At 38.7% G+C, this 18,907-nt stretch overlaps 2 pseudogenes; one reads left to right on the top strand and one right to left on the bottom strand.

The window, feature by feature from the left end:
* The first annotated feature begins 2,485 nt into the window (after nucleotides 1-2,485).
* On the top strand, nucleotides 2,486-5,796 carry LOC123935908 (annotated as a pseudogene).
* Nucleotides 5,797-7,511: 1,715 nt separating this feature from the next.
* Nucleotides 7,512-13,909, bottom strand: LOC123935907 (annotated as a pseudogene).
* Between the last annotated feature and the right edge of the window lie 4,998 nt (nucleotides 13,910-18,907).

Genomic DNA, 18,907 nt, shown 5'->3' with positions numbered 1-18,907 from the left:
CTATGGAAAGCGTTCAGGGAACACAATCTCCCAAAAGCGAACCCGAGCCGATTACTTAGTCCGGCCTCGAAAAAGGCTTGGAAGATATTAGAGAAACCATCTCTGGAGATATAAAAGCCATTTCTGGAGAAACTAAAGAACTAAAATCTAACCAAGTAGAAATCAAAAAAGCTATTAATCAGGTGCAATCAAAATGGAGGCTCTCACTGCTAGGATCAATGAGGCGAAGAAAGAATTCATGATATAGAAGACCAAATGACAGAGAATAAAGCATCTGAGCAAAAGAGGGACAAACAGCTATTGGACCACGAGGGGAGAATTCGAGAGATAAGTGACACCATAAGACGAAACAACATTAGAATAATTGGGATTCCAGGAGAAGAAGAAACAGAGAGGGGAGCAGAAGGTCTATTGAGAGAATTATTGGAGAGAATTTCCCTAATATGGCAAAGGGAACAAGCATCAAAATCCACGAGATGCAGAGAACCCCCCTCAAAGTCAACAAGAATAGGTCCACACCCCGTCACCTAATAGTAAAATTTACAAGTCTTAGTGACAAAGAGAAAATCCTGAAAGCAGCCCGGGAAAAGAAGTCTGTAACATACAATGGTAAAAATATTAGACTGGCAGAAGACTTATCCACAGGGACCAGGAAGGCCAGAAAGAGCTGGCATGATATAATCAGAGCACTAAATGAGAAAAACAGCCAAAAATACTCTATCCAGCTAGGCTATCATTGAAAATAGAAGGAGAGATCAAAAGCTTCCAGGACAAACAAAAACAGAAAGAATTTGCAAACACCAAACCAGCTCCACAGGTAATATTGAAAGGGGTCCTCTCAGCAAAGAGAGAGCCTAAAAGTAGTAGATCAGAAAGGTACAGAGACAATATACAGTAACAGTCATCTTACAGGCTAATAATGGCACTAAATTCATATCTCTCAATAGTTACCCTGAATGTTAATGGGCTAAATGCCTCAATCAAAAGACACAGAGTATCAGAATGGATAAAAAAACAAAACCTATCTGTATGTTGCCTACAAGAAACTCATTTTAGACGTGAAGACACCTCCAGATTTCTAAAGTGGGGGGGGTAAAAAAAAATTTACCATGCTAATGGGCATCAGAAGAAATCTGGGGTGGCGATCCTTATATCAGATCAAATAGATTTTAAGCCAAAGACTATAATAAGAGATGAGGAAGGACACTATATCCTACTCAAAGGGTCTGTCCAACAAGAAGATCTAACAATTTTAAATATCTATGCCCCTAACGTGGGAGCAGCCAACTATATCAACCAATTAATAACAAAATCAAAGAAACACATCAATAATAATACAGTAATCGTAGGGGACTAGAACACCCCCTCACTGAAATGGACAGATCATCCAAGCCAAAGATCAACAAGGAAATAAAGGCCTTAAATGACACACTGGACCAGATGGACATCACAGATATATTCAGAACATTTCATCCCAAAGCAACAGAATACACATTCTTCTCTAGTGCACATGGAACCTTCTCCAGAATAGATCACCTCCTGGGTCACAAATCAGGTCTCAACCGGTATCAAAAGATTGGGATCATTCCCTGCATATTTTCAGACCACAATGCTCTGAAGCTAGAACTCAATCACAAGAGGAAAGCTGGAAAGAACCCAAATACTTGGAGACAAAACAGCATCCTTCTAAAGAATGAATGGGTCAACCAGGAAATTAAAGAAGAACTGAAAAAATTCATGGAAATAAATGATAATGAAAGCACAACGTTTCAAAATCTGTGTGACACAGCAAAGGCAGTACTGAGAGTAAAATATTTAGCAGTACAATCCTTTCGCAAGAAACAAGAAAGGTCTCAAGTACACAACCTAATCCTACACGTAAAGGAGCTGGAGAAAGAACAAGAAAGAAACCCTAAACCCAGCAGGAGAAGAGAAATCATAAAGATCAGAGCAGAAATCAATGAAATACAAACCAAAAAAAAATAAATAAATAAATAGAAAAAATAAATGAAACTAGGAGCTTGTTGTTTGAAAGAACATGTTCTTGACATGACATTTTAGTCATTAGTCCATCGAGATGTCCCATTTGAAGGGTTAGTAGGATTGGATTGAGGACTATCATGGCCCTGAAGTAAGAACCAGATGCCAGGTATAGTTTCAGTATAGAAACCCCCACATGCGATGGGCCCAGAGCGAGAAGAGGTACACATCGTACAAGGATTGATGGTTTCTCGAGGCTTGGTGACCAAGCTCGTGATCTAAGTGAGATGAATTTATGTCATGCCAATCACTATATGTACATGCTTATATGCATGGGGCAAACCAGTAACGCACGACGTACATAGGGGCAAACCAGTAATGCACGACGTACATAGGGGCAAAAAGAAAAGTGTGTGCTGAGAAAATGCAGTAGATGTTGTTAAATATATGAATTGAAAAAAAATAATTAGGTGGGAAAATCAGGGACTAGTTTAGTTAGAATATCAGCTTTGTGCTGATGGTGGGGCTATTGTCTCTTCCTTGAGTCTTAGGGAGGTGTCTTTCTCCATTTTGGTTTACAAGACCAAGGTAATTGTTATACTACAAAGACTCTTCATTTTAGTAAGTTATTTTCGATGATGCTGGTCGCTGGTATTAAGATTAGGAGGATTGTAAAGTAGAGGATGGAGGCTAGTTGGCCAATGGCAATGTATGGGTGTTCTACTGGTTGGCCTCCGATTCATGTTAGGGTGAGGAGGTCTGCAACTAGTAATCAGAACAGGCATTGACTTAATGGGCGGAATATTATGCTTCGTTGTTTTGAGGTATGTAATAATGGGATAATGGCTAGGATTAGGATAGAGAAGATTAGGGCTAACACCCCTCCTAGTTTGTTGGGGATAGATCTTAGAATTGCATATGCGAATAAGAAGTATCATTCGGGCTTGATATGGGGTGGTGTATTGAGTGGGTTGGCGGGGGTGTAGTTGTCTGGGTCTCCTAATAGGTCGGGTGAAAATAGCACTAGGATCATGAGCGTTAATATTAGGAGTAAGGCTCCTAGGATATCTTTAATAGTGTAATATGGATGGAATGGGATTTTGTCAGAATTAGAAGGGATTCCAGAGGGGTTATTAGATCCTGTTTCGTGGAGGAATAGTAAATGGATTGCTGCTAAGGCAGAAATGATGAATGGTAGGATGAAGTGGAAGGCAAAGAATCGTGTGAGGGTAGCTTTATCTACTGAGAATCCTCCTCAGATTCATTCTACGAGGTTGGTTCCGATGTATGGGATAGCTGATAATAAGTTGGTAATTACGGTTGCACCTCAAAAGGATATTTGTCCTCATGGTAAGACGTAACCTATGAATGCAGTTTTTTATTACTGTAAATAATAAGATGATGCCGATGTTTCATGTTTCAGGAAATATATAGGATCCGTAGTATAGGCCTCTTCCTACATGTAAGAATAGGCAGATAAAGAATATGGAGGCTCCATTAGCGTGCATGTATCGAATGATTCAACCATAGTTAACGTCTCGGCAAATATGTGTGACTGATGAGAAGGCAGTGGTGGTGTCTGATGTGTAATGTATGGCTAGGAATAAACCTGTAAGAATTTGTAGGATTAGGCAGATTCCAAGGAGGGAGCCAAAGTTTCATCATGCTGAGATATTGGATGGTGCGGGTAGGTCAATAAATGAATTATTGATAATTTTGGTCAGTGGGTGTGATTTACAAATGTTGGTCATTAATGTTCTTATACTTGAAATACAACAGTGATTTTTCATGTCACTAGTCATGGTTAGATTCCATGTAGGAATAATGATGATATATATTGTATTCATTCTAAGTGTTATTTTCGTAGTTAGTTTTGTAGGGTTTTCTTCAAAACCTTCTCCTATCTACGGTGGGTTGGTTTTAATTATTAGTGGGGCTGTTGGTTGTGGGATTGTGTTAAGTTTTGGGGGATCTTTCTTGGGATTAATGGTGTTTTTGATTTATTTGGGTGGTATACTTGTTGTATTTGGGTATACTACGGCCATGGCTACTGAGCAGTATCCTGAGGTTTGGGTTTCTAATAAGGCTGTTTTAGGGGCTTTTATTGTTGGTTTATTGTCTGAATTGTTGATGGCTTGCTATATTTTGAAGGGAGATGATGTTGAGGTTGAGGTTGTGTTAAAATTTAATGGGGCAGGTGATTAGGTTATTTATGATACAGGTGATTCAGGATTTTTTAGTGAAGAGGCTATGGGAATTGCGGCTTTGTATAGTTATGGGACTTGATTGGTTATTGTTACTGGTTGGTCTCTTTTTATCGGGGTATTAGTGATTATGGAAGTTACTCGTGGAAATTAAGTGTGAGTAAGCTAAGGACTAGAGTGAGGATGAAAGTTATGAAGTATAGTTTGATTAGGCCCTTTTGGTTGGAAATGGTGATTGAGGATTTTATTTGAAACTGAGAGATAGATTTAGGTAATATTTTTTCTAGTCAAATTATGTCTAGTAATGTTGTTGCTGACTTTTGGCTTATAAATAGGTTTGTTTTGGGTATTAGGCGGTGGATGATGGTGGGGAAGTAGCCTAGTATGTTTGAAAATATAAACAGATTTGATGGGTGTTTAAATTTTAGGTTCTGTATTGTAAGGCTAAGTTCTAGTGCCAGGATGAAGCCCAAGATGGTTACAGTAAGCGCCGTAGTTTTAAGATAATGAGGCATAGTTATCTGTGGGATGGTGGTGGGTGTAATATTGTGGGAGATTAAAAATCCTGCGAGAATGCTCCCAAATAGGAGACGTTTAATGGAGTTAATTAGGAGTGGATTGTTCTCGTTGATTATGATAGTTGGGTTAAAGCGAGGCTGTCCTAGGAGTGTGAAGAATATAATTCGGGTGCTGTAGGCTGCTGTTATGGATGTGGCGACAAGAGTAATTAGTAGGGCTCAGGCGTTGGTATACGACGTGTTGGCAGTCTCAATGATTAGGTCTTTGGAGTAGAATCCTGTTAGGAAAGGTATACCTGTAAGTGCTAGGCTTCCAACGATTAGGGAGGTGGTGGTGAATGGTAGTGCCTTGAATAGGCCTCCTATTTTTCGAATGTCTTGTTCATCGTTTAGGCTGTGGATGATTGAGCCTGAGCATAGGAATAGCATGGCTTTGAAGAATGCGTGTGTGCAGATGTGGAGAAATGCTAGGTAAGGCTGGTTAATGCCAATAGTTACGATTATTAGTCCTAGTTGACTTGAAGTAGAGAAAGCTACAATTTTTTTGATATCATTCTGTGTTAAAACACAGATTGCTGTGAATAGGGTTGTTATTGCTCCTAAACATAGTGTGATGGTTTGTATAGCTTTATTATGTTCTATTAAGGGGTGAAATCGGATTAAGAGGAATACTCCGGCTACGACTATTGTGCTTGAGTGTAATAGGGCTGATACAGGAGTGGGTCCTTCTATAGCTGAGGGTAGTCATGGGTGGAGTCCAAATTGAGCAGATTTTCCAGTGGCTGCTAGTAGTAGGCCTATGAGAGGGATATTTAGGTTTTCTTTGGTCTTAAAGATTTGTTGTAGATCTCATGTGTTCAGGTTAGATAGGAATCAGGCTATGGCCAGGATAAATCCTACGTCTCCGATACGATTATACAGGACAGCTTGTAGTGCGGCGGTGTTTGCACCGCCATACCATCTGTCCGTCCATACCATCAACCAATAAGTAGAAAGGATATAATACCTACTCCTTCTCAACCGATGAAGAGTTGAAATATATTGTTGGCAGTAACTAAAATTATTATGGTAATGAGGAATAGTAGTAAGTATTTGAAAAATCGGTTAATATAAGGGTCTGAGTGGATGTATCATATTGAGAATTCTATAATTGATCATGTGACAAATAATGCTACTGGAATGAAGATTATTGAGAAGTAGTCTAGTTTATTTTATTTTTTTTTAAATTTTTTTCCCCTTTTTATTAATTTTTTCAGCGTAACAGTATTCATTCTTTTTGCACAACACCCAGTGCTCCATGCAAAACGTGCCCTCCCCATCACCCACCACCTGTTCCCCCAACCTCCCACCCCTGACCCTTCAAAACCCTCAGGTTGTTTTTCAGAGTCCATAGTCTCTTATGGTTCACCTCCCCTCCCCAATGTCCATAGCCCGAAGCAAGGGCGAAAATGAACTATTGGGATTTCATCAAGATCAAAAGCTTTTGCACAGCAAAGGAAACAGTTAACAAAACCAAAAGACAGCTGACAGAATGGGAGAAGATATTTGCAAACGACATATCAGATAAAGGGCTAGTATCCAAAATCTATAAGGAACTTAGCAAACTCAACACCCAAAGAACAAACAATCCAATCAAGAAATGGGCAGAGGACATGAACAGACATTTCTGCAAAGAAGACATCCAGATGGCCAACAGACACATGAAAAAGTGCTCCACGTCACTCGGCATCAGGGAAATACAAATCAAAACCACAATGAGATATCACCTCACACCAGTCAGAATGGCTAAAATTAACAAGTCAGGAAATGACAGATGCTGGCGAGGATGTGGAGAAAGGGGAACCCTCCTCCACTGTTGGTGGGAATGCAAGCTGGTGCAACCACTCTGGAAAACAGCATGGAGGTTCCTCAAAATGTTGAAAATAGAACTACCCTATGACCCAGCAATTGCACTACTGGGTATTTACCCTAAAGATACAAACATAGTGATCCGAAGGGGCACGTGTACCCGAATGTTTATAGCAGCAATGTCTACAATAGCCAGACTATGGAAAGAACCTAGATGTCCATCAACAGATGAATGGATCAAGAAGATGTGGTATATATACACAATGGAATACTATGCAGCCATCAAAAGAAATGAAATCTTGCCATTTGCGACGACGTGGATGGAACTAGAGCGTATCATGCTTAGTGAAATAAGTCAATCGGAGAAAGACAACTATCATATGATCTCCCTGATATGAGGACATGGAGAAGCAACATGGGGGGGTAGGGGGATAGGAGAAGAATAAATGAAACAAGATGGGATTGGGAGGGAGACAAACCATAAATGACTCTTAATCTCACAAGAGAAGTAGTCTAGTTTAAAGCTGAGGGATAGTTTCATAGTTTGGATTGTAATTCAGTGTCAGTTTGAAATTATTATATCTTGTCCTAGATGAAGGAAAATTATTGTGGGGATTAAGCTGATTATGAAAGCATAGGGGATAGTGGTTTTTACGTATTGTGGGTAGAGTTTGTTGGTATATATAGTAGTATTGGTCATTATGATTGGGATCGTAAGTATGAATAGTGTCACTAAAATTGAGGAGGTAAATAGATTGATTACTTTTATTTGGAGTTGCACCAATTTTTTGGTTCCTAAGACCAATGGATTACTACTATCCTTTAAAAGTGGAAAAAGCCATGTTTTTATACATGGAAGCACGAGTTAGCAGTTCCTGCGTAATACTTTTTCGGTAAATAAAAAGGGTTAAGCTTTTATTGTTAGATTCACAATCTAATGTTTTTGTTAAACTATATTTACAGTAGATGGGTCCTAGGATGAATTTAGGGTTGAGTGAGAGGAGTAATAAGGGTAATAGGTGGAGAGCTATTAGGGAATTTTCTCGTGTGAAGGATGGTTTGATGTTTTTGATGTGGTGTGTATATTTTCCGCGTTGTGTAGTAATTAGTATATATAGGGAATATAGGGCTGTAATGGTGATGTTAATTCCTATTAGAATGATGGTAATATTAGATCATGAAAATGAGGCTATTACTATGAATAGCTCCCCTACTAGGTTAGTTGTGGGTGGCAAAGCCAGGTTAGTTAGACTAGCAAGTAGTCATCATGCAGCTATTAATGGGAGGAGTGTTTGTAAACCTTGTGTGAGGATTATGGTACAGCTGTGGATGCGTTCATAGTTGGAGTTGGCTAAACAGAATAATATAGATGATGTCAGACTGTGGGCAATTATTAGGGCTGTTGCTCCTATGTAGCTTCATGGTGATTGGATGAGGACTGCTATGATTACTAGGGCTATATGGCTAACAGAAGAGTAGACAATTAGAGATTTTAGGTCTGTTTGGCGTAGGCAAATAGAGCTTGTTATAATTATTCCTCATAGGGATAATATTATAAAAGGGTAAGCTATGAGGTTGGTCAGTGGATTTAATAATATAGTAATACGTATTATCCCATAACCGCCTAGTTTAAGGAGTACGGCAGGGAGGACTATGGATCCGGCGATGGGGGCTTCTACGTGGGCTTTTGGAAGTCATAGGTGGAGGCCATATAGAGGTATTTTTACTATGAATGCCATCATGCATGCTAGTCATAGTAAGGCGTTTGATCATGAATTTAACAGTGGTTGTACTCAGTATTGGATCACTAATAGGTTTAAGGTACCTAGGTTGTTTTGGGCTCATAATAGTGCGATTAGAAGGGGCAGGGAGCCCACTAGGGTATAAAATAGGAAGTATAGTCCAGCGTTTAAGCGTTCTGTTTGGTTGCCTAATCGGGTAATAATAATAAGTGTTGGTATTAATGTGGCTTCAAATAAGATGTAAAATATGATTAGTTCTGTTGCGGTGAATGTTATGATTAAAAATAGTTGTAGTATAACTAATATTGTAATGTAGAGTTTTTTTCGGGTGAGGGTTTCTTTTGACAGGTGATATTGGCTTGCTATATGTATTAATGGTAGAAGCCATGTAGTGAGTATTAGGAGGGGTGCTGATAAAGAGTCCACAAAAAACAGCAATGAGAAATTTAGGTTGTTGTCTACGAATTGATTAAGATATGTAAGGCTGATAAGGCTAATTAGTATGCTGTGGGCTGTTGTATTAATTCAGATTATGTTAGGTTTTGATAATCATGCTAGGGGAATTAATATTATAGTGGGGATAATAATTTTTAGCATTGTAGTAGATTTAGATTTTGTACATAGTCGGTTCCATATGTATTAGAGATTATAACTAATAGAGATAATCCTAAGGCTGCTTCACAGGCTGTGAATACGAGGAGAATGATAGGAGCTATACTAGCTAATGTGAGGTGATTAACCAGAATAGTTAATGTCATTATAACAAATAGTGATAGTATTATGCCTTCTAGGCAAAGTAGGGAGGATATTAGGTGGGATCGGTAGATGAGTAACCCCATAAAGGATAGAGTGAAGGCTAAAAAGATGTTAATATAGACTATGGACATTTGATAATTGTAATATAGATTACAATCTAATGAGTCAAAATCATTTATTTTAATTAAACTAATTATCATTATTCATTTCATTCTAAGCCTTCTTCTGTTCATTCATAGGCTAGGCTTGTTGCTAATAGGAGAATTAGTACTAGCGCCATGGCGAGTGTTGTATTTAGGTTGATTGATTGTGAGGCTCATGGTAGTGGTAGGAGTAGTGCAATTTCTAAGTCAAATAGAAGAAATGTGACGGCCACTAGGAAGAATTTTATGGAAAAAGGTAGGCGTGCTGATCCTAGGGGGTCAAAGCCGCATTTGTAGGGACTTGCTTTTTCTGTATAAATGTTTAGTTGGGGAAGTCAGAATGCGATTAGGACAAGTAGGGACACTAGTGATGCGTTAATGAGGAGAGCTAATATTATATTTATTACTTCTCTCTGGGTTGTTACCAGAACTAGTTGATTGGAAGTCAACTGTACTTGTTAATACTAGAGAAATAAGACCCTCATCAATAAATGGAGACGTAAAGGAATAGTCATACTACATCTACGAAATGTCAATATCAAGCAGCTGCTTCGAAGCCGAAATGGTGGTTAGATGTAAAATGATAGTTTAGCTGGCGTAGAAAGCATACGATGAGGAAGGTAGACCCGACGATAACGTGAAGGCCATGGAATCCTGTGGCCATAAAGAATGTAGAGCCATAAACTCCATCGGAGATTGTAAATGATGTTTCATAATACTCTGAGGCTTGTAGAAGGGTAAAGTATAAGCCTAGAGAGACTGTAATAAATAGTGCTTGAAGTATATGTTTATGGTAACCCTCTATTAAGCTGTGATGGGCTCAGGTAATGGAGACTCCAGAGGCTAGGAGGACTGAGGTGTTAAGTAGTGGGACTTCTAGTGGGTTTAGGGGTGTGATACCTGTAGGTGGCCAGCATCCCCCTAGTTTGGGGGTTGGTGCTAGGCTTGAATGGTAGAAGGCTCAGAAGAAGCCTGCAAAGAAGAAAACTTCTGATACGATAAAAAGGACTATTCCGTATCACAAGCCTTTCTGGACTGTAGGGGTGTGATGACCTTGGAATGTTCCTTCGTGGATAATGTCTCGTCATCATTGATATATAGTTAATAGGTTGGTTGTTATACCAAGAGCTAAGAGGTAAATTGAGTTAAAATGGAATCATATTACTAAGCCTGATGTTATAAGGAGGGCGGAGAGGGCTCCTGTTAGAGGTCATGGGCTTGGGTTGACTATATGGTATGAATGGGTTTGGTGGGTCATTAAGTGTTGTCATGCAGATATAAGCTTACTAATAAGGTGAAGACGTAGGCTTGGATAAGGGCTACTGCGAATTCTAGGATGATTAGAAGAATGAGGATAATAAAGGTTACTATGGCTGTGGTAGTGCTGATATTTATTAGGGCCAAAGTGGCACTTCCAATCAGATGAATTAATAGGTGGCCTGCAGTAATATTTGCTGTTAATCGTACGGCTAGGGCTATTGGTTGGATGAATAGGCTAATAGTCTCAATGATAACAAGTATAGGGATTAGAAGGAGTGGTGTTCCTTGTGGTAGGAAGTGGGCTAAGGATGCCTTTGTTTTATGTCGGAATCCAACAATTACTGTTCCTGCCCATAGGGGAATAGCTATACCTAAGTTTAGGGATAGTTAAGTAGTAGGGGTAAATGAGTGAGGTAATAGACCTAGTAAATTGGTAGAACCAATAAACAGGATCAAGGATATTAATATCAGTGCTCAAGTTTGACCTTTTTGGTTATGGATGGACAGCATTTGTTTAGATGTTAGTTGTACTAATCACTGTTGGATGGAGATTAGTCGGTTATTGATTAGTCGATTTGGTGAGGGGAATAGAATGCTTGGGAATATAATGATGATAATAACAATAGGGAGTCCTATTATTGTTGGGGTAATGAAAGAGGAAAATAGATTTTCGTTCATTTTTTTTTCTCAAGGTGTGATGGGTTTTGGTATAGACACTAGTTTTTGTTCAGGATTTTCTGGAAAGTTGTATTTTGACACTTTTAGTTGAAATATAAAAAATAAGGTAATAATTATTGATAAGATTGTGATTAGTCATGTTGAAGTATCTAGTTGTGGCATATCATTGAGGAGAGGTTTACTCTCAATCTTTAACTTAAAAGGTTAATGCTGTATAGCTTCTCAATGAGTTTATAGTATTGAGGTGGATCATTTTTCAAAATGGGTTAAGGGTACTAGTTCAAGTACGATTGGCATGAAACTATGATTAGAGCCACAGATTTCTGAACACTGGCCGTAGTATAGTCCTGGTCGTATGGCTATAAGGGTTGTTTGATTAAGGTGTCCTGGGATAGCATCGGTTTTTAGTCCTAGTGATGGTACGGCTCATGAGTGTAATACGTCTTCAGAGGAGATTAGTATACAAATAGTTATTTCTATTGGAAGGACTACTCGGTTATCCACTTCTAATAGTCGAAGCTCCCCGGGTTTTAGTTCTTGGGTTGGAATTATGTAAGAGTCAAAGTTTAAGTCTTCATAATCTGTATATTTGTAACTTCAGTATCATTGGTGGCCCATGGTTTTTACAGTTAGGGAAGGATTGTTGATTTCATCTATTATGTAGAGAATTCGTAGTGAGGGTAAGGCGATTAGAATTAAGATAATAGCAGGTAGGATAGTCCAAATTGTTTCAACTTCTTGGGCATCCATAGTACTGGTATGGGTTAACTTGCTAGTCAACATTAATGAAATGATATATAGGACTAGGGAGCTAATTAGGAATACGATTATTAATGTATGGTCATGGAAGTGTAGTAGTTCTATAATAGGGGAGGTTGCATCTTGGAGACCTATTTGGAAGGCATATGCCATAGAGATATAAAGGATTTTCACCTATAATTTGACTTTGACAAAGTCATGTAATTTTTACTAATATCTCTTTATCGAGAAAGACATAATGGTTATGACATTGGCTTGAAACCAGTTTTAGGGGGTTCGATTCCTTCCTTTCTTATTTTGATAGTACATAGGTTGGCTCTTCAAATGTGTGATATGGGGGAGGGCATCCATGTAATCATTCAACGTTTGTTGAGGTGAGTTCTACCGTTAGTACTTCTCGTTTGGATGTGAAGGCTTCTCAAATTATGAAAATTATCGGTATAACTGCTATTAATGAAATAAATGAGCCTATAGAGGAGACTGTGTTTCACACTGTGTAGGCATCTGGGTAGTCGGAGTATCGTCGAGGTATACCTGATAAACCTAGGAAATGTTGTGGAAAGAATGTGGTATTTACTCCTACAAATATGATTGTAAAGTGAATTTTTGCTCAAACATCATTTAGTGCATACCCTGTAAAGAGTGGGAATCAATGAACGAATCCACCTATGATTGCAAAAACTGCTCCCATTGAAAGGACATAATGAAAATGTGCTACTACGTAATATGTATCATGAAGAACAATGTCTAGTGATGAGTTTGATAGGACGATACCTGTTAAACCCCCTACTGTAAATAGGAAGATAAACCCTAGGGCTCATAGTATAGCCGGTGATCATTTAATATTACCCCCATGTAAAGTGGCTAGTCAGCTAAATACCTAAACTCCTGTAGGCATAGCAATAATTATGGTAGCTGAGGTGAAGTATGCTCGTGTGTCGACGTCTATTCCTACAGTAAACATGTGGTGGGCTCATACAATGAACCCTAAGAAACCGATGGATATTATTGCTCAGACTATTCCTATATAGCCGAATGGTTCTTTTTTCCCTGAGTAATAGGTGACAACATGTGAAATAATTCCAAATCCTGGTAGGATTAAGATATATACTTCAGGATGCCCAAAAAATCAGAAGAGATGTTGGTAAAGAATGGGATCTCCTCCTCCAGCAGGGTCGAAGAAGGTTGTATTTAGGTTTCGGTCTGTTAGTAATATGGTAATACCAGCTGCTAAAACTGGTAATGATAGAAGTAAAAGTACGGCTGTAACTAGGACGGATCATATGAATAGGGGAGTTTGGTATTGTGATATTGCAGGGGGTTTCATGTTAATGATAGTAGTAATAAAATTAATAGCTCCTAGGATGGATGAGACACCTGCTAGATGAAGAGAGAAGATTGTTAAATCTACAGATGCTCCTGCATGTGCCAAGTTTCCTGCTAGAGGAGGATATACAGTCCATCCTGTTCCTGCACCTGCTTCTACTATGGAGGAGGCCAAGAGAAGAAGAAAGGGGGGAGGCAGGAGTCAGAAACTTATATTATTTATTCGGGGAAAAGCTATGTCGGGTGCGCCAATTATTAGGGGGACTAATCAGTTTCTGAAACCTCCAATTATTATTTTTTTTAAAGATTTTACCTATTCAGTTGACAGAGAGAGAGATCACAAGTAGGCAGAGAGGCAGGCAGAGAGAGAGGAGGAAACAGTCTCCCTGCAGAGCAGAGAGCCCGATGAGGGGCTCGATCCCAGGACCCTGAGATCATGACCTGAGCCAAAGGCAGCGGCTTAATCCACTGAGCCACCCAGGCACCCCCGGAAACCTCCAATTATGATGGGTATAACTATAAAGAAAATTATTACGAATGCATGGGCTGTTACGACTACATTGTAGATCTGATTGTCTCCCAATAAAGTGCCGGGTTGACCTAATTCAGCACGAATTAGTAGACTGAGAGCAGTACCTACTATTCCGGCTCATGCACCAAATAGAAGGTAAAGGGTGTTGATATCTTTATGATTTGTGGAAAATAATCATCGATTTATGAACATAGGTAAAATGGCTGATAAAAGCATTAGGCTGTAAATCTAAGAATAGGGGTTTAGTCCCCTTTTTGCCAAGCTCTGTGGTGAAATATCACGTTGAATTGCAAATTCAAAGAAGCAGCTTCAACCCTGCCGGGGCTTCTCCCGCCTTTTTTTCTTTGCGGCAGGAGAAGTAGATTGAAGCCAGTTGACTAGGGTATTTAGCTGTTAACTAAAGTTTGGTGGGATGATAGCCCACCAATCTAGGAAGGGCTTAGCTTAGTTAAAGTGACTGATTTGCATTCAGTAGATGTGAGATGTACTCTTGCAGTTCTTAGAGTAAATTCAGAAGTTAAGTGAGTTGCACTTACTTAGGGCTTTGAAGGCTCTTGGTCTTTTTAACCTAAACTTCTATAATAGTGTTAGTGTTATTGGGGTGAGGGGTAAAAGTATAGTTGAGATAACAATTAGTGGTGATAAGAAGGTTATGTTTTTTATATTCTCAAATTGTCATTTTATTTTTATGATATTTGTTGAGGGGAATATGGTGAGTGCGGTTGCATAGGTTAATCATATGTAGAAATATAAGTTTAATAGGGCTGTTATTGCTATGAATATTGCTGCGATGATTATATTGTTTTTTGTGAGTTCATGGATGATTATTCATTTGGGGATGAAGCCTGAGAGGGGAGGGAGGCCCCCTAGTGATAGCATAACTATTAGGATGAGTGATGTGATTAGTGGGAGTTTATTTCATGTATGTGATAGTGATAGTGTAGTTGTGGATGTGCTGAGTGTAAATAATATGAATGTCCCGAGAGTTATTGTAATATAAATTACTAGGTTTAGGATTATCAGGGTTGGGTTGTATGTTGTTACAGCGATTATTCATCCTATATGAGCAATTGATGAGTATGCTAGGATTTTTCGTAATTGTGTTTGGTTAAGGCCTCCTCAGCCTCCTACTAGGACAGATATAATAGCAATAGCTATTAATAGGTTTGGGTTAATGGAGGGGGAAATTTGATATAGGATGGATAGGGGAGCAATTTTCTGTCATGTTAGTAAGATTATTCCTGATGATAATGGAACTCCTTGGGTCACTTCGGGCACTCAGAATTGAAAAGGAGATAGTCCTAGTTTTATCGCTAGGGCGATTGTTATCATGTTTGATGTGATTGAATTGGGGGTATTTAGTATTGTTCATTGTCCTGATAGTAGTAAGTTGACAATAATACCTAATATAAGGAGCATAGATGCGGTGGCTTGGGTGAGGAAATATTTTGTTGATGCTTCTATGGCTCATGGATTGAACTTTTTTATTAGGATGGGAATAATAGCTAGTATATTTATCTCAAATCCGATTCAGATCATTAGTCAGTGGGAGCTTGTTAGTACTATGATTGTTCCTAGGATGACAGTTGATATAATGGTGATGAAGATGGGGGGTTTAATTAGTACAGGAAGGGGATAAACCAACATTTTCGGGGTATGGGCCCGATAGCTTATTTAGCTGACCTTACTGTAGAATTTGGTGTAAGTTTGGTAGCACGAAGATTTTTGAGTTCTTAGGATTAGGTTCAATTCCTATAATTCTAGAAAGAAGAGGGCTTGAACCTCTATAATTTACTCTATCAAAGTAACTCTTTTGTCAGACATATTTCTTATGTTTGTGGGGGGATACTTGCTGTTATAATGGGTAGGGCTATATGTCATATACATAAGGCTAGTGTTAAAGGGAGGAAGTTTTTTCATAGTAAATGTATTAGTTGGTCGTATCGGAATCGTGGATAGGATGCTCGGATTCATAGGAAGAAGATTGTTAGTAAGAGTGTTTTTATGATGAAATTAATTGAATATAGTTCTGGTAAGTAAGGGGCATGGAATGCGCCAAAAAATAGGATGGTAGTGAGGATGTTTATTATGATAATATTTGCATACTCGGCTAGGAAGAATAGGGCGAATGGTCCAGCTACATATTCGACATTGAATCCAGAAACTAGTTCTGATTCTCCTTCTGTTAGGTCGAATGGGGCGCGGTTGGTTTCTGCTAGGGTTGAGATAAATCATATTATGGCTAGGGGTCACGCGGGGAGAATCAGTCATAAGTGTTCTTGTGTGATAATAAGTGTGGATAGAGTGAAAGGGCCGTTTATTAATAGTACTGATAAAAGGATAATGGCTAATGTGACTTCATAGGACATTTTTGGGCTACGGCTTGTAGAGCTCCAATTAGGGCGTATTTTGAATTTGAGGCTCATCCTGATCACAGGATGGAGTAGACGGCTAGGCTGGATATTGCTAGTATAAATAGGATTCCTAGGTTTATATTGATGAGGGGGTAGGGTATTGGTAGTGGAATTCATATGGTTAGAGCTAGTGTTAGAGCTAGAATTGGGGCTATAACGAATATAGTGATGGATGATGTTAGGGGTCGTAGGGGTTCTTTGATGAAAAGTTTTACAGCGTCTGCGATTGGCTGTAATAGACCGTAGGGGCCTACGATGTTTGGGCCTTTACGGAGTTGTATATACCCTAGGATTTTTTGTTCCACTAATGTTAAGAAGGCTACAGCAAGTAAGATAGGCACAATTAGTGAGATAATATTAATTATAAACATGATGTTAGGAAGAGGACTTGAACCTCTGAGGATAAAAGCTTAAGTTTTACGCAATTACTGGGCTCTGCCACCCTAACAAGCCCTATTTCTAGGGCTATCAAATAAGTGGACTGGCTAGATTTAGATTATATCATCTATTAGTCCTAAGGCGTTTTAATAGAATGGGCCTTACTTCTCTTATCCTTTCGTACTGGGAGAGGTTGTTATGTTGTAATAGATAGAAACCGACCTGGATTACTCCATTCTGAACTCAGATCACGTAGGACTTTAATCGTTGAACAAACGAACCATTAATAGCTGCTGCACCATTAGGATGTCCTGATCCAACATCGAGGTCGTAAACCCTATTGTTGATATGAACTCTCAAATAGGATTGCGCTGTTATCCCTAGGGTAACTTGTTCCGTTGATCAAGTTATTGGATCAATAAATGATAGAGCGCTTTGACTGGTTTGTCTGTGCTTAAATCACTCGGAGGTTTTTTTGTTCTCCGAGGTCACCCCAACCTAAATTGTTAATCCATTAATAAAGTGGTGTTAAGCCTATTGGTATTTAAGTGAATTTATTATGGGTTAATTAATTGAAGCTCCATAGGGTCTTCTCGTCTTATTATTTTATTCCCGCCTCTTCACGGAAAGGTCAATTTCACTGATCGGAAGTAAGAGACAGTTAAACCCTCGTGAGGCCATTCATACAAGTCCTTATTTAAAGAACAAATGATTATGCTACCTTTGCACGGTCAGGATACCACGGCCGTTTAACCAATGTCACTGGGCAGGCAGTGCCTCCAATACTAGATATGGTGGAGGTGATGTTTTTGGTAAACAGGCGGGGTTTGTGTTTGCCGAGTTCCTTTTACTTCTTTTGATCTTTCCTTGATGCATACCTGTGTTGGGCTAACAATTGATTTGATAAGTGTTTTATTGGTGGTTTGTTCTTGTCGTGTTGTTAACTATCAGTGGGTATTCGTTGACTGTTATAAGCTTATGTAAGGAGAAATATTTCTTGTTACTCATATTAGCATTATTGCTTCTATTATTAAATAGATTATCCCAGTGATATATTAGGAGTTGATTAAGATTTTTGGGATTTGGGAGGATGATATTGTTGAGCTTGAACGCTTTCTTAATTGGTGGCTGCTCTTAGGCCTACTATGGTTATATTATGTTTTACTCTCTAACTAAGGTTGTAGCCTTGTTCTAAAAAGCTGTACCTTTTTAGATTATATTTTAAATTCACATTATAATTTTAAAGTTGTTAGGTAAATTTAAAGTTGAACTGAAATTCTGTTCTGGGTAACCAGCTATCACCAGGCTCGTTAGGCTTTTCACCTCTACCTACAAATCTTCTCACTATTTTGCAACATAGATGAGTTTATCCCTGTGGATTGTTTATAGGTAGCTCATCTGGTTTCGGAGAGGTTAGCTTAAGGTCTCTTTGCTAAATTATTCTAGCTAATTCATTATGCAAAAGGTACAAGGGGTAATCTTTGCTGTTTATTACTTTAAAATTTCTTTCATCATTCCCTTACGGTACATCCTCTATAGCTCCAAGTAGAATTTCTATCTCCTATACTACAATCGTGGTATTAAATGTTTTGATTGAAGGGTTATTGTAGTAATTGAGTTGGTAGTTGGTTGGGCTAGCTTTGGTTCAAAGTGGTCATGATGTATGAAATCCTCTGGGTGTAAGCCAGGCGCTTTAATCAAGCTACACTTTGATTTACCCAAGCACACTTTCCAGTATGCTTACCTTGTTACGACTCATCTCCTCTTGTCTTAATATAATTTTATTATGTAATGCTTGGGTATATTGCTTGAGGAGGGTGACGGGCGGTGTGTGCGTGCTTCATGGCCCTATTCAATTAAGCTCTCTATTCTTAATTTACTACTAAATCCGCCTTTAGTTTTTAAGTTTCATAAAAACTTTCGTGAGTATGCTCTTGATTAGAAAATGTAGCCCATTTCTTCCCACTTCATGGGTTACACCTTGACCTAACTTTTTTATGTATTATTATTGTGCTTACTTTTCTTCCTTTTAAGGTTTTGCTGAAGATGGCGGTATATAGACTGATTTAGCTAGAAGTGGTGAGGTTTATCAGGGTTTATCGATTATAGAACAGGCTCCTCTAGAGGGATGTAAAGCTCCACCAAGTCCTTTGAGTTTTAAGCTGTTGCTAGTAGTTCTCTGGCAGATAATTTTGTTCTGTGAGTTTTCTATGTTTAAGGCTGAGCATAGTGGGGTATCTAATCCCAGTTTGGATCTCAGCTATCGTGTTATCGGAAGTAATAAAGTCACTTTCGTGGTACATTTTATATTAACAGTAACATTTATGGCCTGGTTAAATTTTAACTTTAGTGTAATGATAATCCTTAAC

The sequence above is a fragment of the Meles meles genome, chromosome Y (genome assembly GCF_922984935.1).
Source record: "Meles meles chromosome Y, mMelMel3.1 paternal haplotype, whole genome shotgun sequence".
Lineage (NCBI taxonomy): Eukaryota > Metazoa > Chordata > Mammalia > Carnivora > Mustelidae > Meles > Meles meles.
Note: the sequence above shows the minus strand (reverse complement) of the source record. Positions and strands in the feature narration are given on the sequence as shown.